This window comes from Periplaneta americana, chromosome 7 (genome assembly GCF_040183065.1).
Source record: "Periplaneta americana isolate PAMFEO1 chromosome 7, P.americana_PAMFEO1_priV1, whole genome shotgun sequence".
In the NCBI taxonomy this organism is placed as follows: domain Eukaryota; kingdom Metazoa; phylum Arthropoda; class Insecta; order Blattodea; family Blattidae; genus Periplaneta; species Periplaneta americana.
The window spans coordinates 23,573,888-23,598,289 of NC_091123.1; the positions used below are offsets into that span (position 1 = coordinate 23,573,888).

General features: G+C 35.4%; 1 long non-coding RNA gene across 1 annotated transcript in view; it reads right to left on the reverse strand.

Moving 5' to 3' along the window:
• The window catches only part of LOC138702686 (uncharacterized), a 174,608-nt gene that overhangs the window by 55,444 nt on the left and 94,762 nt on the right, over nt 1-24,402 (reverse strand). The gene's annotated exons all lie outside the window — the stretch shown is intronic.

Here is a 24,402-nt window from a genome sequence, read left to right on the forward strand (position 1 = left end):
ATGCAATAGTAAGCACTTTCTTTTCACGGCTGATCTCCTGGTTGGAGAACAGTAGTGATATAGGCAAAATGACGCAAGATATAGGCTACGCTTATACAAAACAGGACACACATAAAACAAAAAACACACGCAGTCCATTTATCCATCCCTTCAAATACAAAGGCTGCTCATAAACGGCGGGACAATAAATGATTATAATATGAAAACTGAACACACACACATATAAAATAAATATATCTGGATTACGTATGTACAGTGGTGGCAAAAAAATACCGGACCGATCCTTGTAGCTGATTTCAGAGCCTTATTCACTCCAAAGTACTATAGACTGGTAACTAAGACTTTCTTGTTTCGAATCCTGCCTGGGAAGAAAACTTTTTTTTGTTCCTTATTCAAATTTATTCCCAATACTTTTCGATTGCAGCGATATTTTACTACTTAATTAACTTATTATTCCCAGAACATGAATTTTACCAGCAATCGAAAAGTATTGGGAATAAATTTGAATAAGGAACAAAAAAAAGTTTCCTTCCCAGGCAGGATTCGCACCACGAAAGTCTTAGTTACCAGTCTATCGTGCTCTGGAGTGAACAAGGCTCTGAAATCAGCTACAAGGGTCCGTCCGGTTTTTTTTTTTTCCACTACTGTACATACATATAATGCAAACAGATATGCATACGTGCGTACGTACATACATACATACAGAGGTGTCAACTGAACCTCGATAACTCACAATGAATAACTAATGACGAAGTTATATTCCACTTACTCAAGGTAAACAAAACTTCTCTGTGTAATACGAGTAAAGTAAGCGTCACGTTTGTTTGAGAAAACTTCTAATTAAATTGATGGAATGGAAACCTTTCGGAATATTAAACAAAAATTGTTTTGAGATCAAACACTTTCACGTCACGTGGAAGTGTACAAAGAGCAGTTGCGGAATGGCGCGTTTTGAAATCAGCAGCATCTATAATCGATCACAGACAGTGAGCCGTTCCACCCACATGGCGCATTCCACGGGCCTGCTTCAATTAGCGCTAATGACTCTTTTTCCTGCCGCTGCCTAATGCAACTAATTTCACGGCGTTAGTGCACACGCTTAATTGGACGCCACGAGGCAAGATAATGGCTTTCGCACGTGTGATGATGACGAAATTGCCTATTATTGTTTATTAGCGCACATTATAGTATATCAATAGCTGAACACACTGTGAGTAGGCGTACAGCGATAACCTCAAACTTGTAACAGGCCTGAAAACCGGATTCCTAAATGTTAGAGATTCCCTGCAGAAGTTAAGACTGGTTCACAATAAACCGGGAACGAGAACCAGAATGAAAACGAGAAGCAGAGGAAAATTTTTGATTCACAATAAACCGAGAACGTAGACGACTATGCAGATCGATATGCAAGTCAATAACGATATGTAAAGTCGATATTACGCATTCTGATGTTATTTGTGTATAATTGACCAATGACGTTCTCTCATGAGTACAAGGCAGCCAACATAAACACAGGTTAACCAACTTCGAAATTTCAACTGAAACATTTCATTAAGTACGGTACTATAAATATGCCCATGCATCTTTATTATCACAACCTATTTTAAGTCTACCATAAAGTAAAATAATTATAGAAGAAACATTTGTAATAAAACAAAAATGAACCCAACAGTAGTTATTGAATTGAAGCATGTATATGTAGTGTGTAATACAACCAATAGGCCTACAGTAATAAAATATGATTCACTTACGGTGTTCAAAGATGCAGCTATTGAAAGCCACGTATTCTCCTTCATTTTCTCATCTTTATATGAGGCGCGCCGCTTATCGTAAACGTGAGGATTTTCTTCAACACTCAATATTAGAATCTCATCAAATAAAACTTACTCCAAGATGCATAGCACAGAACAAAATAATGCATAGGTTATGTCACGGTCTTCTTGCTACAAAATATACGACGACAAAATAGCTTTTAGATGGCAATAGAATGAATCTAGTGGGCTGTGATCGGAAACGTGAACGCCAAAGTTGAAACTTGGCCAACTCTCCGTTCCCGATCCCGGGCTCCGGCAAGCTTTTCGTCAATTGTGAATGTTCACATTTAAATGTACATATTTTAACAATTTTACCGTTTTCTTTTTCGTTCCGATTCTCCTTTCCGGTTTATTGTGAACCAGCCTTTAACGAGAATGCAGGAGGCAAGAGACAGTGGCAGGACTATCAGGACGACTTCCGCGGGCTAGAGCCCACTAAAATTCGAACCATCCTAAACAAATGTTGAAAGTCCAATTAATTAAAGTTTATTTCAGAACCGTATGTTTATCCTACCAGAAGAAATTTAGCATGTCCTTTAGCTGAACTTAAATGCTACACAAACACTGGACTAAATCACAGTCACAGTTACGGGGCAAGGTTACACAATTCCATACAATCATAGTGTTCTGCCAAATGGCAGGTCTTTCACTGCAAACCCAGCATTTTCCAATCTTTTCTATTTTCTGTATTTCTCTTCGTCTCCACGTATGATCCGCAGCATATATCTTAATGTAGTCTATCATCTGATTTCTCCTTCGTTCCGAACTCTTCTCTCATTCACCATTTTTTTCAGTTTATCCTTTAGTAGGCAGTTTCTTCTCAGCCAGTGACCCAATCAAATTCTTTTCCTCTTTCTGATCAGTTTATATATCAGTTTCAGCATCATTCTTTCTTCACCCACTCTTTCCAACACAGCTTCCTTTCTTATTCTGTCTGTCCACTTCACACGCTCAATTCTTCTCCATATCCAAATTTCAAATGCTTCTAGTCGTTTCTTTTCACTTCGTCGTAATGTCCACGTTTCTGCGCCATACAATGCCACACTCCACACAAAGCATTTCACTAGTCTCTTCTTTAGTTCTTTTTTCCGGAGGTCCGCAGAAGATGCTCTTTTTTTCTTTAAAAAAAAGCTTCCCTTGCTATTGATATCCTCCTTCTGACTTCCTGGCAACCGCTCATGTTACTGCTTATAGTACACCCCACGTAATTGAAGTTGTCCACTTGCTCTACAACCTCATGTCGAATTCGCAAGATTACCTTCTTTATTTATCTTCTAATAACCATGGTCTTCGTCTTGTTGGCATTTATCTTCATTCCATACTGCTCACAGCTGTCATTTGGCTCCAGTAGTATAGGGTAAACTAGGGTCTGTTGGACAGTCGGGCATGTTGGACACTCTGTACTTTAACGTGTTACCACGCCACTTGTGGGCACCACATTCTGCTAGAAGATGATGGAAGTAGTCTCACTCGTGGCTACTTCCGTCATTGACTTCTAGCTGAATGTGGTGCCCACAAGTGGCGTGGTAACACGTTAAAGTACAGAGTGTCAGACATGCCCGACTGTCCAAAAGACCCTAGTTTACCCTATGCCTTAATATGATCTCCTCTTCTGCTAACAACTCCATATCATCAACAACTTATATAAACTCATTCCTAATAATTTTTTTAACCTACTGTGTAAAATACCATCAAATTGAAATTGTATATTAATTTTAGCCTTCTGGGTACAATGATTTCTGAGAAAAGCGTATCAATGTTACAAAAAATAAGGAAAAATGGTTTACAGTCATTCGGCATTCTTCATGCAAAAAATGTTATCAATGAATATTTTTAAACACCCTTTACCTAAGATCGCAGGCGTGCTTTTTGAAACATCCTTCTGTACTTCCACATGGAATTCATATGGCGATAGAATGCGATCAGACGCAGTAATGTTGATGCTGACCGTTGGGAAAAAGGCGAATTCCATATCTTACAATGTTAAATTCCTCAATTTTGAGTAAACTTTTCTCAGAAGTTATAAAAGATACAACTGTAGAAAAAATAGGGAATGATAACATACCTTTATGTATATAGGTGTCAAAATTTCCTTATCTTACAATGATACCATTTTTCTGCACTTCCTTATTACACAACCGGCTAAATAAAATTCCACCGAGCGGTTGGAAAGAAAAAATTTTTCATTGATAACATTTTTTGCATTAAGAATTACTACAATATTTTGCTGAAGATAGGGCTAAAAAGCTGACAATTAGAAGAAATAAAATCATATTATCATTTTACATATAGGCCTATTAAACTACCGAAAAACGATAAAAACAAAACATTAATTTTTTGTCAAAAGATTCCCCTTAATTCTTCTTCCTGCTACTATCAATCCTCCCATATTCTGAAAACAGTAGGGGAAACTAGGCTAATTCCGCAGTACGGGTAATTCTGCAGTAGTGCATATATGATTTTACTGCCGCTTTACAATAGCGTGAACGTAAGTTTTGAGAGCCTGTCAACAGGAGGCATGTCCTCTGCAGTGCTATAGAAAAAAAATCAAGGATATTGTCGACACCTCTGTCGGCAATACAGTGAAACAGTGCACCTAAGCTTAAAACGAAATTTCGAAATTTGTTTTACATACAAAGGACAAATACTGAATCCCACAAAAATTCCCCAGTTTTCCAAATGTTACAGTTATACAATAAATTACATCCTCATCCGAATGTTGATATTTTCAATATGAATTTCTCTAGATACAGAATTATGTGTTATCATATTTTACAGAATATTGTTGTTAGTTAATTTGAAGCTACTTTCACACCTTATTTCAATTTCTCTTTTTTTCTTTCCCTTTTTTCTATTTTGTTTCAGTTTTTAATAAGTGTATGTTTCCTTTCCCTTGTTTATGTTTTATAAATTAATTTGTTAGTCGTGAACGTTGTAATTGGGCTTTGCCTGTTATGTTCATCAACAAATGAATAAATAAATAAATAAATAAATAAATAAATAAATAAATAAATAAATAAATAAAAACATCGAAAGTTGGCTGTTTTTCGTGTTTTGCTACACAGCTGTGAAGAAAGTGAGCATTGTTACATATAAATTGTTCCTTTTATGTTACTTTTATAATGTATTTCATAATTATTTACAGCTGCGAAATTAGCCAAGTCCTATTGGGGATTTATCCGTACTGTTGCGGAATTACCCGAGTTGTTCTTATTCAACTGTAATGTATGTACAACTAAATATATCTGCATTTTAATAGGTCTCTTTATCTCATTGGTGATGAAGGTTTCGTCCATGTCTACATACTTTGATAATATTTTTCAATAAACATTTTGATAAAAATATGATAGATTTACTTCTTAATATTGCGGAGTTAGCCGAGTCTCCCCTACTTTAATAACTCCTCCAAGTAGATGTTGAACAGTGTAGATGATAAATGGCATCCTTGTCGTACTCCTCTCCCTATTCCACATTCCTCTGACATTTCTTCTCCTATCCTGACTTTGACTCGTTGGATAGTAACAAAAGAAATAAAATATATATTTTAAATAAGATGAAAGGAAACTCTGGTGCATGTTCATAAAGATGCAATGACACATTATAAGATCTCTGCCATGACAAAAGATACAATATTTTTTGTGCGAGATCGTGCGTATTTGCTTGTTTTCCGCACAGAACCAATACGCGGTAAGTGTGAAATACCACATTCAGTATTCCCAACGTAACACACATAACAATTTCCCTCTTCTTACCGCTTAAGCGCGACATTCATTTTACTGCTTTAGGCTTTTAACATATTATTTTAGAGACGTTTAACATAGTAATAATTATAAATTGGAAACTTACCACTGCAATTTCACCTAAATTGCAATGTTAATTATTGTTCTTAAATATTTGCAAAAATTAAGTAAAGTCTACTACTCCACGAAACTTATTGCATTCCTGATACAAGTAACATTAAGGAAGCCGTGAAATAATCAACAAGACTCCAGATGCCGATGTTATTACTGCAATATGTTATATAAATAATATTGTTAAAATATTAAAATGAAAAATAAATCATTACATAACCTCACCGTTTGTTTTAAGTTCGCATTTATAGACTGGGGGAAAAAAAAAAAGACAGACGTATATCACGGCCTGCTGGAGTATAGATATTTTTGTTTTCTAAAGTTGCCATCATTAAACAGAAACCAAGATGGAGATTTCATTACAACTAATTAGAAATTCGTCTTTCAGGTATGTAATAAACGATCTTCGCACAAAATAATGTACGATACACGAGCGGTATGTTTGTTTTCATGTTCTCGGAAATTAAAAAAGCTCAACTACGTTTCGCTTTTTCAATCTTTTCCTCGAACATGAAAACGTCAACATACCGCTCTTGTAACGTATATTACTATTAAAGAAGCCGAAAGGAAGCCCTGCAACGCACCTATTCAACAAATTCATAAAGCTGCAATAGTATTATAGCACCAAGTTAAAGCTTTGCATGTAAACAGGAACAAATTCTTACATTTTCAGGTAACTTTCCATATGCAGAACAAAAGATAAGTTATCCCGGAATTCACAACGAAATAATGACGATAGAGTTATCAGAGATATTATGCATTATTCAAGAGTCGTGTTCTACATTTTGCTACGGCTAAAACAAAGGATAGCTTGATAGACCTCATATCACCGTGGAGAGAAAAATCGGCCAACAGGAGGCCTTGAGGCTTTGTGTAGCTTAGATAACTTTGCAGTAATGTTGCAAGTTGTTATGTTTAACATTACAGCGTAGTTACACAATACAAGCGTAAGTGTATTGCGATACCAGCCATGCAAGTATTTGAAAACGTAACCATTAGTTACGAACTGGAGATATAAATATGACATGATCATTATGATTGCCTTTACTGCCTTCCCGTTGTATATGTTTTAGGCGAAAGACAATCAGACGGTTCTTATCTGTAATAAAATATAGGTAGGGTAAACATTGGTAATTTCGTGGCAGTGGTTATTTCGTGATATTTTTTCTTGGCTGTTTCGTGAACTAACCAATGGTGTTACGAGATTCAAATTTCCGCCAAGGGATTGTATATGTTGTCCGGTTTCCAAAAACATACAGTAACGCTCTGTGTGACTATTGTAGCTGCTTCAGTGAGCTTTTGTGTTTGGAGAGAGCAAGTTAGAATCGATTTTTCAGGCGTACAAATTTTGTGGATGTTTATAATTGCATTACAGACTTATTACTGAACGTAACCATATGATATTTGATATAAAGATTCATTATATGTTAATGAAATTTTAGAAAAGATTTTTGGAATTTTAGATACACCTGTAGTCGCCATATAGGCTTAGCTTTACTGATAGAAATCTTAGCTGTTTGAGGTGACATTTTGTTGGGCATTACGGTTAAGAAGCTTTGTGCCAGATGGGTTCCGAGGATGTTGACAAAAGTCCACAAAGAAACTCGAGAAACAGTGCCCAGTGAACTTTTGGACCAGTATGCGAATGGTGGAGATAGTACTTGCAAGAATTGTGCCAGGAGATGAAACATGGCTCCACCATTTTGAACCGGAGACAAAGAGGCAGACAATGGAGTGGCATGATGCAAATTCACCAAAGAGATAGAAATTCAAAACTTTGCCTTCGGCAGGAAAAGTTATGGCTACTGTATTTTTCGATTCAGAAGGATTCTTGCTTGTGGACATCATACCACACGGAACCACCATTAATTCTGACGCGTATGTGGCAACTCTCACGAAACTTCAAGCTCGAATGAGTCGTGTTCGACCACATCAGGAAAAGCAGGATGTTCTGCTATTGCACGACAACGCACGGTCACATATCAGTCACAAGACCACAGACCAGGTCAGAAAACTGGGATAGACAACACTGAAACATCCGCCTTACAGTCCTGATCTGGAATCTTGCGATTACCATTTCTTTGGTAAACTAAAGGATCCCTTCAAGGAACGAGGTTAGAAGATGACTCCCTCGTGCACGCTACTAAAGAGTGGCTCAGACGTGTTGATCCAGACTTTTACCGTGCTGGTCTACAGGCCCTCGTTCCTAGGTGGCGTAAGGCAGTTGAAAGGGACGGGGATTATGTGAAAAAGTGACATTTTGTTCCTAAAGGATGTATCTACATTCTGTGAAAATAGCAAAGCTGTAGGATAATAATGTAATTTTTGGATAAATCCTGTGCATTACGTTTGTAGTGACCCTCGTAACATACAGTAAAGTCCGTAATAAAAGTGTTCACACTTTCAGCGGAAAGAAGATCCCTTTTCAATTTCAATTTTCATTTTGATTTCATTAATATTATATGTTGATTGGTATTACTATGTTTTCTTGCTATGAATATTAGCTGGAATTACTATGTTTGAAGTCTTGCAATAATAGATGATAATTTCATTTACTTTAATGTTCCAGAATTCTTCTATCTCTCACGAAATTATCAATGTAATATCACGAAATTACCAAGGTTATCACGAAATAACCAACAAATTAGCTTAAGTTATAAAAGTGGTTTCTGGCAATTGTTCAGAAACGTATCCAATCTTTTATGTCTCCAAATTTGTACAACACATTATCGTCTCTTAGATGGAAAAATCGGAATAAGAAAATAGTTACACATTTGCATTTTAAATCAATTTTCATAAAATTATCACGAAATTACCAATGCTTATCCTATACCTAATCTTATATGTCACAGTCTTGGTTTACATCTAGCGAAACCCTAACCTACATGCAACGTAACCTGAAAATATTCCTGTATTATTCAAGCTGTTTTATTGAGAACAACAGAAGACAACGGCCTCCAGACATGGAGGGTAGCTGCGAATATATTGAATATACAGTCGTGGACAACCCATAAGGTGTGGTCCTCCAGCTTGGGGGTTGGGCGAAGGGCTAACAACCCATCACAGTAAAAAAACAGCTTGTTACTAAACCTTACAATAAGACCTTTGGGGAGACCGAGACGTAGATGGGAGAATAATATTAAAATGGATTGGAGGGAGGTGGGATATGATGGTAGAGACTGGATTAATCTTGCTCAGGACAGGGACCGATGGCGGGCTTATGTGAGGGCGGCAATGAACCTCCGGGTTCTCTAATTTCTCTAATTTCTCTCATATCCGCTCTTTTCCAAAAGCACCTAAAGTTTATTTCCATCAGCATGAGGTTTTTCTCTGATTTTTCCTTCAATGTCCAAACATCACTGCTCTGTGTTATGGTACTCTTAACACTAGGGTTATAAATTCTGTGGTTATTCTCGTCTGAAGTACTTCTATCTTGCATGCATCATTTACTAGAGTAGCATTTTAACCATACCTGTCAATGTATAGAGAGATCTAAGTCTCTACAAAATGTGAAGAGAAATTGCTGCGACTCATGTTAAACTGACCGCCGGGCTCAACTGATGCATCCAAAAGTAACTGACGCGCTCAACTGATACATCCCAAAACCAACTGACGCGCTCAACTGATGCATTCCGAAACTGATCGCCGCGCTCAACAGGTGCATACCAAAAGTGACCGACGCGCTCAACTAATGAATTCAGTTCAGATAAAATTTTCTCTTGCGCTCAACTGATGAACTTCCATTTACAACCGGTAGACCAAATTACGACAATTAAAAAGAAGTGTCAAAGTCAAAATGATTAGCCTATATAATCAGCCTTGAGTGAAGACAGAATGAGAATGACAGAGGAATATAAAGTAATCTTCGAAAACCTTCTGCTTATTTTTTTTTGTCCACTAGAAATTTCACCAAGTTCTCTGACAGTTGTAGGACTGAGTCCCTCTGGTGAAGTCATAGTTGAACAATTTGTGGCTCAGCCACCTGTAGTTGAAAAGTTGCGTTTAAATAAGGATTAGAGTATGTTGTACAGGAAGAAAAAACTGAATCTACTAGAGATATTTCAGTTGTGTCATTGATTTCACAAGAAGTTGCAGAGCCGTCTGCTCGCTTGTAATGTGGGTTCCAATGATCGATGTAAGATAAGACACATTTAAAATACTTTTGTAGCGCGCATAACAGCGATTGCCACACGGTTGGCGGGCCTATTATGGTCAGGGGCAATTCTCAAACTGGTCCTCATTTAGGGCCGGTCCTGCCAATTAAGCGACCGATGGAACACTTGCACATGCAGCGATCAGGTTCTGGCAGATCTGGTTCTCACAAGTGATGCAACGTAGCACTTTAATGTCACTTGCCTAGACATTATCTTCAAGTTTACCGAACTGCTCTACATCTTAAATAGTGTTACATGCAGAGCAAAGGTTATGGGGACACATGCATATTTTCCTCTGTTTCTTCCAAAGAGAACTGAGGAAACGTGTGCAGTTAACTAGCCCAATATATATATATATATATATATATATATATATATATATATATATATATATATATATATGAACTGGTAATGGAAATTACGGGAAAACGGCTGAACGGATTTTAATAAATGACCTCTCATTTTGAAGTTTGGAACCCATAGTTTTTCAGAAAAATAGTAGTTTTCAGTGAAATGTCAATTTTCTTACATCATTTTCCTATTTTCCAAAATTCATCTGTCGTCAGTTTTGAGAAATAATGGCTTTTCAGAATAAAACAAAACACAAACACACTACAATAAACATCACACGAAGGCTACGACCTGCAGGATTCAAATGGCTCAGATTCTCTGACATCATAATAATATTGTCTGGAGGAAGCGCAAAAATTATAAAGTCTAAGGAAAGGCCAAAAGGTATTACTTTCTGCTAAAATAAGAGGCCTACAAAATGTTGTAATGTCCCGATCACTTTAGCAAGATCTCTTAGCAGGATAAAATTGAGGGGCTGGGTGCAAGAAGGGCATTTTAGAGGATATGCCCTTTTTGAGTAAAACGCTTTATTGTGTTCTCTGATCTGTTATGTACATGATCACCAAGTTTCAGTTCAATACTGTGATCATAGAGGTCAGGAGTACCCAAAATGTAAAGGCGTGCATAAGTAACATTATTACGGTTTGAATTTTCAACATCAATTTTCTCAAAACTTACATTTGAGAGAAGTGCCTTTCTTGCACCCAACCCCTCAATTAGTCTACCCTCTACATTTCAAGGTAGTTTACGAAACATGCAATAACTATACCAAGACGCTATGTCTATTGTTGGAAAGCATGGCAAACCTGATATTTTCTTAACTCTCACTTACAATCCGCAATGACCTGAAATAGCTACTGCTTCACTCCCCCATAAAAACCGACTGATGGTCCTGACATTGTTACTTGCGTTTTCACATTGATACTCGAGAACTGAAGATGTATAGGTTCAATAAAAAGTATTGAGTATAAAGAATACCATTCAGAGGGATATGTTTCATTATTATAGAAGCAAATAATTTCCAAAATGTCTGGTATTCTTCATTGGAAATAAATTTGAAAAATTTTAATTTGAACTTCTATGAACTTAGTTTGCAGCATTTGCTGCACAAGCCACTAGTGTCTCTTTGTTTAGTGGTGGTTATAGACAGTGGCGTAGTAGTATCAGGGCTCTTGGCGAAAAGGGAAGCTGTTCACCGCGTGTTTCAGTCGGCAGCGATCGCGTGCTAAATTCTCTCATGTACTCATGAATGACTGGTGGGAACGAGGGCGAGATAGCATCAGGCCAGACTTACAACTGCCTCCATTGCTTTCGTCACAGGGCGGGATATCAGATACAACTGTTACGTATGGCGGCCTACATGTCTGCATTGATTAAAATTATAGCAACAATAAATAAGTTTATGTAATTTAGGAAATAGAGCAGTAGCCAATCCCAGGGAAAGATAGAAAAAGACCGAATCTGAAAAAAAAAAAAAAAAAACAATTAAAGAGCACGATTCGATTTACAAGAATGGATAAGGAACATTTACCCTCATTGCATAAAGAAATCGAAGGATTAATGTAAAATTAACGCAGCCGTGGCGAAAATGTGACTCGCGTGCACATTGTGGCTCGCAGTAATAGCTATGAATTTCTCTTGCTTCCTACCTCCCCCAACCCTCACCCTCTCACACACTGGAATCAAACTCCGTTCCATATGTATTTGTCTTTGACCTGCGAGTGGCGTATCGTCGCAATGTCTCTCTCGAAACCAAGTACCTCTACAAAAACGAAAGTTTCAAGTAGGATGGGAGAACGTATTTTTTGCTGCCAATATGATGAGAATATTAAATGTATGATTTGTTCACAATTAGACCTATTACGAGGAAAACGGTTGTATTACATAAAACGGCATTATATTACGTCATGTCACTCATAAAACATTAAAAGGTTAGGTGTTGTTGTTATTATTATTATTATTATTATTATTATTATTATTATTACTTACTTACTGGCTTTTAAGTAACCCGGAGGTTCATTGCCTCCCTCACATAAGCCCGCCATTGGTCCCTATCCTCAGCAAGATTAATCCATTCTCTATCGTCATATCCCACCTCCCTCATATCCATTTTAATATTATCTTCCCATCTACGTCTCGGCCTCCCTAAAGGTCTTTTTCCCTCCGGCCTCCCAACTAAAACTCTATATGTATTTCTGGATTCTCCCATACGTGCTACATGCCCTGCCCATCTCAAGCGTCTGGATTTAATGTTCCTAATTATATCAGGTGAAGAATACAATGCGTGCAGTTGTGTGTTGTGTAACTTTCTCCATTCTCCTGTAACTTCATCCCTCTTAGCCCCAAATAATTTATTATTATTATTATTATTATTATTATTATTATTATTATTATTATTCGACGCTTCGTTCTTTCGCTTGCTCTGTTGAAGCCATATTCGCTACAACTTACGTTTGTGAAAAATTATTTTTAACAATGAAAATAGTAAAAACCAAATTTAGATCATGATTGACAGACAAATACATTCGTGATCAACTACGACTGGCAGTAAGTGACATAATTCCTGATTTTGAAACTCTGTCGCAGAGACATTCTGCAGACAATTAATTTTAGTTTCTGATAATGTGTCTTAATTTATTTCTTTCTTCGTTACACGTACTAAACATTAGTTTGTAACCTCGTACTGTATAAAATTATACTTAAGGAAAATGAAAATCCGTTAATAAGTCAGACGTTGCTTTACTTCCCCTTCGGGTGTCCGCCTCCCACCATAGGTGCTATACACGTTGCACATTACACACTGGCTCGGCGCACGATCATTTTTCGCCGCGGTTGAATTAACGTAACATAACTACAATCGATGTTTTATTCACAACAAAATTCTTAACAGGCAATATGTTTATTTCACATGAACTATACCATCATGTTTTGTAGTAAAAAAAAAAAGATATCCCCGTAACATGCCATGAATACGAATTGTATTATGTACAAGACCCTGAGTTACGATTTTTTCTGGCCAAGTAGAAGAATGAATTATAATCGACTTTTGTAAAGACCTAAAAATGTAAATTTTTGTAGTTACATTAATTTGACACTTACTTACAAATTGCTTTTAAGGAAACCGGAGGTTCATTGCCGCCCTCACATAAGTCCGCTATAGGTCCCTTCCTGTGCAAGATTAATCCAGTCCCTGCAATCACCTCACCTCCCTCAAATTTATTTTAATATTATTCTCCCATTTACGCCTTGGCCTCCCCAAAGATATTTTCCCCTCAGGTCTTCCAACTAACACTCTGAATGCATTTCTAGATTCACCCATACGTGCTACATACCATGCTCATCTCAAACGACTGGATCTAATGTTCCTAATTATGTCAGGTGAAGAATACAATGCGTGCAGTTCTGCGTTGTGTAACTTTCTCCATTCTCCTGTTACTTCATCCCTCTTAGCCCCAAATATTTTCCTAAGCACCTTATTCTCAAACACCCTTAATCTCTGTTTCTCTCTCAAAGTGAGAGTCCAAGTTTCACAACCATACGGACAATCGGTAATATAACTGTTTTATAAATTCTGCAGTGCTTGGGAAAAGTGACATAAGTCAGTTTCCACAAACCTTTTTTGATAGTTTATTAACAACTTAAACTGGTTTATGTCGATTTGATTTTTTTCTGTATGAATTATTGTAATGGGAGGAATACTTATGTATTTTTTTCCAAGCGAGCAGATATTCCGTAAGTTGTCAATAATTTATCAAAAAAGGTTAGTGGAAACTGATTTGTGTCACTTTTCCCAAGCACTGCAGAATTCTAACCTCAAGTTTTTCGGGAGCAGAGTGGATGATAAAAGCTTCTCAATCGAATAATAACAGGCATTTGCCTGCCATATTTATTCTTCCAAATTTTTGTAGTTTATTGTTATTAACTTCATTTCCGTTATAAGAGATGTGAAATCCCAAATAGTTAAGTCAGAAGTACTTATAATAATAATGATAATAATAATAATAATAATTTCGTTATCAATTGCAGTAGTGGGGTCCTTCCCTTGAATGACATCACTTAAGTTTTTACAGTGCATAGCATTGCTCAGCCAAGTGGTGTGCGACTTGAAAATGGGTCACAGTCCTGCCATCTATCCGCATTATACGGAATCACGTAAGTGAATTGGGTAGGCACTGGATACACACATTTTCTGTTATTACTTTGCTTAATTTATAAGTATCATTATTATTATTATTATTATTATTATTATTATTATTATTCAATTGTTAAATCCTGCTAATTTATAGACATGCCCCACTGATTAAGTTATTTCTTCACTGTTTCTATACATAGGCTTCTCAAGGTAGCCTAATGTTAAATTCCTTTGTCCTATACAATATACTATATAATTATCACATATAGTACAATAGTACAATTTTTCTTAATAATAATAATAATAATAATAATAATAATAATAATAATAATAATAATAATAATAATAATAATAATAATAATAACACAGTATACAACGAGCTGGAATGGAATACATTGGAACTCAAATGTTAAAGGCAAAATTGACGTTTGTAGGACCATCACAAATTCTGTGCTTATAATACTGGCAACACAACCATTTTTACCATAGAGACACATCGTTCTTACTATGAATGCTACAGATAGCCTATATTCTTTTGTGCGAGATCGTGCGTATTTGCTTGTTTTCCGCACAGAACCAATACGCGGTAAGTGTGAAATACCACATTCAGTATTCCCAACGTAACACACATAACAATTTCCCTCTTCTTACCGCTTAAGCGCGACATTCATTTTACTGCTTTAGGCTTTTAACATATTATTTTTAGAAACGTTTAACATAGTAATAATTATAAATTGGAAACTTACCACTGCAATTTCACCTAAATTGCGATGTTAATTATTATTTTTAAATATTTGCAAAAATTAAGTAAAGTCTACTACTCCACGAAACTTATTGCATTCCTGATACAAGTAACATTAAGGAAGCCGTGAAAAAATCAACGAGATTCCAGATGCCGATGTTATTACTGCAATATGTCATATAAATAATATTGTTAAAATATTAAAATGAAAAATAAATCATTACATAACCTTACCGTTTGTTTTGGGGGAAAAAAAAAGACAGACGTATATCACGGCCTGCTGGAGTATAGATATTTTTGTTTTCTAAAGTTGCCGTCGTTAAACAGAAACCAAGATGGAGATTTCATTGCAACTAATTAGAAATTCGTCTTTCAGGTACGAAATAAACGATCTTCGCACAAAATAATGTACGATACACGAGCGGTATGTTTGTTTTCATGTTCTCGGAAATTAAAAAAGCTCAACTACGTTTCCCTTTTTCAGTCTTTTCCTCGAACATGAAAACGTCAACATACCGCTCTTGTAACGCATATTACTATTGTTTCTTTTTTTTCAACCGCATCGCTAATGTGATGTCCCAATTCAAGAAAATGTTACTACAAGTCTTTGACTATGGTCACCAGCGTTGTCCAGCCATGATCTGATGGAAGATGGAATCTCTCGTGCTTTGCCAGATAGTCCGTAGTCCGCTGCAGAGGCGTGGGATGAGACTCCAGAATACCAGCAGTTCACTAATGTGGGAACAAAACGAATGAGATAGCCTGTTCGTTACAACACAACAAAATGCTAGGTGCGCCCTGTGCATACATCTTCGCTCATTAGCCTGCTTTAATCACACGTTTCGTACAGCTTTCCGCGATAAAATAACGTGTTGTGCCATTTGTTATTTTAAAGACATCGCGAGGCTGTTGTTCCCACACAGTTTGCCCGTTTTGCAACTTAACAAGTTCTCCGTGTGGGAACAGATTCTGATCAAAAGTGGTGGTATGATATACATATTTCTCATCGACATCTCAACAACGCAATGATGTCTCATTAAGTACATAAGCAATTTTCCCACAGTACAACAAAGAAATTGAATACTGTATTATACTTGAAGCAAGTAAAGCGATCGGTTTGGAAGTAAATCCCGAAAAGACAAAGTATATGATTATGTCTCATGACCAGAATATTGTACGAAATGGAAATATAAAAATTGGAGATTTATCCTTCGAAAAGGTGGAAAAATTAAAATATCTTGGAGCAACAGTTAACAAATATAAATGACACTCGGGAGGAAATTAAACGCAGAATAAATATGGGAAATGCGTGTTATTATTCGGTTGAGAAGCTCTTATCATCCAGTCTGCTGTCCAAAAATCTGAAAGTTAGAATTTATAAAAAAGTTATATTACCGGTTCTTCTGTATGGTTGTGAAACTTGGACTCTCACTCTGAGAGAGGAACATAGGTTAAGGTGTTTGAGAATAAGGTGCTTAGGAAAATATTTGGGGCTAAGCGGGATGAAGTTACAGGAGAATGGAGAAAGTTACACAACACAGAACTGCACGCATTGTATTCTTCACCTAACATAATTAGGAACTTAAAATCCAGACGTTTGAGATGGACAGGGCATGTAGCACGTATAGGCGAATCCAGAAATGCATATAGAGTGTTAGTTGGGAGACCGGAGGGAAAAAGACCTTTAGGGAGGCCGAGACGTAGATGGGAGGATAATATTAAAATGGATTTGAGGGAGGTGGGGTATGATGATAGAGACTGGATTAATCTTGCACAGGATAGGGACCGCTGGCGGGCTTATGTGAGGGCGGCAATGAACCTTCGGGTTCCTTGAAAGCCATTTGTAAGTAAGTAAGTATTATAATGTACAGTAGTTCTTCATAAAACAAATATTTAAAACCACGAGACTGCTGGGTTAAGATTAAATAATGATAAATCAATAATGAAAATAATCTTTTAATGAAAACTGAAAATAGTTTTCTCCACAACAAATCTGACACGATCTCCGTGGAATATAATTATATAACAGTGATAGACTAAATTACTGATTTGGTAATTGACTAATTAAATTATCGACTCAATGGCCAAATGATTAACGACAAACTCAATAACTAAATGACTAATAACTAACACTAAATTAATGATTACTCAAAGACTGATGAACAACTGACTCAGTAATTTAATAAGGAAGTAACTGATACTATAATTGAAAGACTGCCTGAATAAGCAACTTGAATGATTGACTATCTGAATAATTCATTCGATGATTGCTTTATTGAATCAATTACTGAGTGACTGATTCAATAAATTAGTCAATGACTGACTAACTGAAAAACTGATTCAACGAATGACTCAATTATTGATTGATTAAATTACTGATTCAGTGACTTACTAACAGAAAGATTGGCGTAATAACTGAATGGTTACCTAAATAACTGATTAACTCAATGACTCAATACTTGAATGAGTAATTCAATGACTTGATCACTGACTAACTGAAAGACAGGTTCACTTCTGAATTTCTACATGAATAACTGATTAACTCAATGATTGGCTAATTAAAGAACTGATTTAATGAATCACAAATTAACGAAATAATTATTTCAATAAGTGAATGACTTTTTGGATAACTGATTAAGTAATTAACTCAATGCTTGACTAATTGAATGAGTGGCTCAATGCCTTTGTTTTTGATTCACTGAAAAACTGGCTCAATGACTGAAAGACTACCTGAATAACTCAAATATTGACTAACTGCATGAATTATTCAACGATTTAGGTATTAACTGAATGACGGAATAACTACTTAGATAAGTAACTAACTCAGTGATTAATTAACTGAAAGACTAACTCGGTGACTGACTGAAAAACTAAAGGCTAGTTCACAATAAACCGGAAACGGAAACGACAACGAGATCGAGAACAGATTTTTTAATATAAATGTATTCAAATGTGAGCATTCACAATTAACGAGAAGCTTGCCGGAGCCCGGGAACGGGAACGGAAAGTAGGTGAAGTTTTAACTTTGCCATTCTCGTTTCCGATTGCAGCCTACTAGATTCATTCTTGTGTCATCAAAAATATATTTGGTCGTCTATATTTTGTAGCAAGGAGGCCATGACATAATTTCTTGTCCATTCATTGTTTGTAACTAATGCGATACATTAAAATAATTCGTGGTACTCTACTGATAAAAGGCACAATGAACCAGGGGACCGTTCTACAAGTTAAACGAAAATGCGGGTTCGATTCCCGGTCGGGGCAAGTTATTTGGTTGAGGTTTCTTCCGGGGTTTTCCCACAACTCAATAAGAGCAAATGCTGGATAACTATCGGTGCTGGAACCCGGACTCATTTCACCGGCATTATCACCTTCATTTCATTCAGACGCTAAATAACCTTATATGTTGATAAAGTGTCATAAAATAACCTACTGAAAAGATGCCCTAAGACTAAAATCGATTTTGATCCTTTCCATCTCTTCCACAAACTGAATACGTTCAAAGCTTTCAGGTTTGAAATCGAAGTGTTCTGTAGCTGGCGTAACAGACTAAGTAAAGGAACCTGAAAACTGAGTGTTAATTATCACTCAGCATCTGCCTCCGACATGCACCGCGCCGTCTTCTTCAGCTCTCACCGGCAGCACTACGAGAAATTAATTTCGCGCACAACTGCACAAGAACATTGCAGCTAATTAAATATTTTGTTATATAAACAGAAGAAACTGTCCACTTTGTTCCTCGAGGAGATTACAGCGTGTTTAGACAGCTGCTGCTGCTGCGTTATGCTGCTCTGTGTCGTAACACAAAGCGGCGCGCGGTGGAATTTTGTAAGTGTAACAAGCACCCAGAGATAATAGCCTACACGAGGCTGTTACAAGGGGAGGGTGTAATTTAGGGTTTAGGTATTTGGACAGTTGTTCAGTATTTAAGAACAAAATGAATGAATAAATCAGTCACGTAAACCAAACGAAATAACGGAAAAGTTAAACAAATAAGCGAATGATTGAGCCGAAAATTGAATGGCCAAACGAATCATTAATTAACGAATTAACGAACAAATGGACGAATATACGAATGAGCTAGAAAATGAATAAAAAACAAATTAATGAGGAAATGGACGAATACACGAATAAGCTAGAAATTGAATAAATAAGCGAATTAACGAGGAAATGGACGAATATACTAATGACCTAGAAAATGAATAAATAACGAATATGCGAATGAGCTAGAAAATGAATAAATAAGCGAATTAAAGAGGAAATGGACGAATATACAAATGAGCTAGAAAATGAATAAATAACGAATATGCGAATGAGCTGGAAAATGAATAAATAAGCGCATTAAAGAGGAAATGGACGAATATACAAATGAGCTAGAAAATGAATAAATAACGAATATGCGAATGAGCTAGAAAATGAATAAATAAGCGAATTAAAGAGGAAATGGACGAATATACGAACGACCTAGAAAATGAATAAATAACGAATATGCGAATGAGCTAGAAAATGAATAAATAAGCGAATTAAAGAGGAAATGGACGAATATACGAATGAGCTAGAAAATGAATAAATAAGCAAATTAACGAGGAAATGGACGAATATACAAATGAACTAGAAAATGAATAAATAAGCGAATTAAAGAGGAAATGTATAAATATACGAATGAGCTAGAAAGTGAATAAATTAGCAAATTAACGAGGAAATGGACGAATATACGAATGAGCTAGAAAATGAATAAATAAGCGAATTAAAGAGGAAATGTATAAATATACGAATGAGCTAGAAAGTGAATAAATAAGCAAATTAACGAGGAAATGGACGAATATACGAATGAGCTAGAAAATGAATAAATAAGCGAATTAAAGAGGAAATGTATAAATATACGAATGAGCTAGAAAGTGAATAAATAAGCAAATTAACGAGGAAATGGACGAATATACGAATGAGCTAGAAAATGAATAAATAAGCGAATTGACGAGGAAATGTATAAATATACGAATGAGCTAGAAAGTGAATAAATAAGCAAATTAACGAGGAAATGGACTAATATGCGAGTGAGCTAGAAAATGAATAAATAAGCGAATTAACAAGGAAATGGACGAATATGCGAATGAGCTAGAAAATGAATAAATAAGGGAATTAAAGAGGAAATGTATAAATATACGAATGAGCTAGAAAGTGAATAAATAAGCAAATTAACGAGGAAATGGACGAATATACGAATGAGCTAGAAAATGAATAAATAAGCGAATTAAAGAGGAAATGTATAAATATACGAATGAGCTAGAAAGTGAATAAATAAGCAAATTAACGAGGAAATGGACGAATATACGAATGAGCTAGAAAATGAATAAATAAGCGAATTAAAGAGGAAATGTATAAATATACGAATGAGCTAGAAAGTGAATAAATAAGCAAATTAACGAGGAAATGGACGAATATACGAATGAGCTAGAAAATGAATAAATAAGCGAATTGACGAGGAAATGTATAAATATACGAATGAGCTAGAAAGTGAATAAATAAGCAAATTAACGAGGAAATGGACTAATATGCGAGTGAGCTAGAAAATGAATAAATAAGCGAATTAACAAGGAAATGGACGAATATGCGAATGAGCTAGAAAATGAATAAATAAGGGAATTAAAGAGGAAATGTATAAATATACGAATGAGCTAGAAAGTGAATAAATAAGCAAATTAACGAGGAAATGGACGAATATACGAATGAGCTAGAAAATGAATAAATAAGCGAATTAAAGAGGAAATGTATAAATATACGAATGAGCTAGAAAGTGAATAAATAAGCAAATTAACGAGGAAATGGACGAATATACGAATGAGCTAGAAAATGAATAAATAAGCGAATTGACGAGGAAATGTATAAATATACGAATGAGCTAGAAAGTGAATAAATAAGCAAATTAACGAGGAAATGGACGAATATACGAATGAGCTAGAAAATGAATAAATAAGCGAATTGACGAGGAAATGGACGAGTATACGAATGAGCTATAAAATGAATAAGTAAGCGAATTAACAAGGAAATGGACTAATATACGAGTGAGCTAGAAAATGAATAAATAAGCGAATTAACAAGGAAATGGACGAATATGCGAATGAGCTAGAAAATGAATAAATAAGCGAATTAACAAGGAAATGGACGAATATGCGCATGAGCTAGAAAATGAATAAATAAGCGAATTAAAGAGGAAATGTATAAATATACGAATGAGCTAGAAAATGAATAAATAAGGGAATTAACGAGGAAATGGATGGATGAACAATTGTTCTTTGAAATGAATGGATGAACGATTAACAAATGAATTAATGAGCAAATGGTCGAATAAATTAATAAACGACTTGTACCTAATGGGACATGTAGGCCTACATGAACGCATGGGAAAATAATAAAATTATAAATCTGCTAATATTTAAACTGCAAATGCACAAAAAGTAAGAAATTAACAAAAACATGTTACGACATCACAGACGAGTTTCAAAATACTTCCCCAAAGACATGGAATCAAGAAGAGAAGACATATGATATGACAAGATATGTATAATCGAAGCAGTTTCCCAGTTGCGGGGTTTCTCGGAACGCAGGCTGCATCTAAGAACAACACAAATAGGTGTTTTTTCTATGAAACGTCTCCGAACGCGATATTTAGTGCATGAACGAATTTTCTTCTGACAGCGGAGTTCCAATGTCGCCTCGGTTTGAGCGTGCTAGTGAGATCGACTAATGGAAAAACAGCTGAATTGGAGGTTATATTATTTTATTACATCCTAAAATTGGCTGAGGTGTGATCGCTGTGAATCAGGCTTTACAGCTCATGCTTACACCGGTAACAGTGTATAGGTAACTAAGTATGGACACTTCGCGTCGGTACCTTTGATGTAGCCGGACTGATTTCAATGACCTTCAAGCCAGCTAGAGCGTGAGATACTGCTTTCTCCCTAGAGTTGGCGCTGACATCACACCAACTAGCAATCGACACAGCGGAAATATAACACATATAATTAATACATCTAGGTACATTACGTACTCAAATAAAATAAATTGGATTCATAAAATAATAAATGCGTCATTAACTGTAACGTCTAGACTCTAGAGTTCCTTTATAATGAGAGTTGAGACGTTGACCCCAACAACAATTAAAATATGTAATGATTTGATGGCAGTGAAAATGGAAAAATAAAACTCTTATGAGAAGTAAAACCATATACCTACCTATTATATTATATACAAATATTAAATGAATTTGACACATAATTTTATAATGTATTATATTATTTTATAATATAATTTATTATATCTGAAATATAAAAAATTATTATTACAACTAGTTTGTCACTGAGAAATAAGGAAAAGCTGTTAACTTGAATTTATTTGAAGCAAAGCGTTACTGGATTATGCAATTAAGGTAGGCGATGTTTGGATCCTGTGTCTCAACTCTATACTCAATTATTATCTTGGCGTATGCTCGATTACACTAACCTCTAGCGCTTGAAAGTGGAACTAAACGCCGGCCACAGAGAAACAAAACAGGAAAATTCGCTCAGTGTCCATTCTTTATAATCCCTATTCGTTGCCGGTACCTAAATGCTGTTCCTCTATTCAATTGTCTGAAAAATGTATTAGAATATCTAATGTTCATAAAATAACTTTCAAGTTTTCTCAATTTGTTGCATTATGAAGATCTATTTATAAAATTTGTAACTTACAGAAATTTATTTCAATTTACTTAGACACCTATCCATGGTTAATGCATAGCAAATATATTTTCCATTAAGGTTCTGTATACTTTTACTTCATATAGAGGGCGACACTTTCATGATCTGCCCCAGGATCACAATGGACTAGGCACGACACTGCTCGTGTGCGAAGAAAGATCTGTTTTCCACTCAACTTCTCGTTTGACAATACATTGGAGAAACATGGCGTTCCTAGAATCGTGAAGTGTTTTCTTCTCGCATATTCATTGCAGTACCGGAAACAAATTCTCGTCTTAGCCTCGAGTCAAGTAGAAAGATCCGGTTTACCAATACAGAGAAATTGCCACTTGGGTGCATGGACGCATGACATGCAAATTGTGGCCTATGAATATTCACAGCCTGTATCCACCTGGAGGCTAAGAACAATGTCAATTACAATCCCCATTCATTCAAGTCTCCATCTTTGTTTGGATGTTGATTCCTAATTTGTTTCTGATTCGTCTTACAATATTAATCTTGATGTTCCTGACTTACTATTACAAGCATATATATATATATATATATATATATAATTTGAACTGGTAATGGAAATTACGTGAAAACGGCTGAATGGATTTTAATAAATGACCCTTCATTTCGAAGCTTGGAACCCAAAATTTTTCAGAAAAATAGTAGTTTTCAGTGAAATATCAATTTTCCTACATTATTTTCCTATTTTCCAAAATCCATCTTTCTTTAGTTTTGAGAACTAATTGCATTTCAGCACGGCCGTGATTTCAGAATAAAACAAAACACACACTACAATAAACAATAGCTATTACACGAAGGCCATGACCTGCAGGATTGCTGACATATTTAGAGTTCAAATTCAATTGGTTATTAAAAACTTGAAGACTCGCTAATTTACAGGTCTGATTCTGCGGTGTGTAATTTTCTGAGTACAGCTGTGTATTGGATATTGAAAAGTACAAAACTTGAAGTGGTTTGATGATATTATTACAATTACAAATGAAATTTCATTACAGTTAATGCCATGATGTGACTATTTTTCTTTATTTATACATATTAATGCTATACTGATTATATGAAAGCGAAACGTTTTGGGGTTATATAAGTAGATATAGAGAATGTGTTAAATTAGATCTTTATTTCTATAATTTACTGAGTGGCGGCTATTATATATATATATATATATATATATATATATATATATATATATATATATATATATAGGGGAAAGACTCCTATATTGAACCACTAATCCTTCAACACTAAATTGTGGCAATAATCTCAAATCAAATTTATCAGGAAAATATGCATTACATTTGCAGACTCTTTAGCTATAAATAGCCTGAACACAATTGCTAATTAATATTGTCATTATTTAAATAAAAAAATAAAACTGGGAAGGTGCGAAGTGGTCCAAATTAGGAACATGGTCTTTAAATTGGACCAGCCTTATCTTAAAATGAACCACATCATTTTAAATTCATTAACATTTTTATTAATATAAAATATAAATATTTTTGTCCTATACTTAAAATTATTTAATTAGCAATAAAAGTACAAAAGAAGTTTGTGATTATAATCTCAATTTCCTTGAAAACTGGAGTTTTTAGATAATAATAAAAAAAAACCTT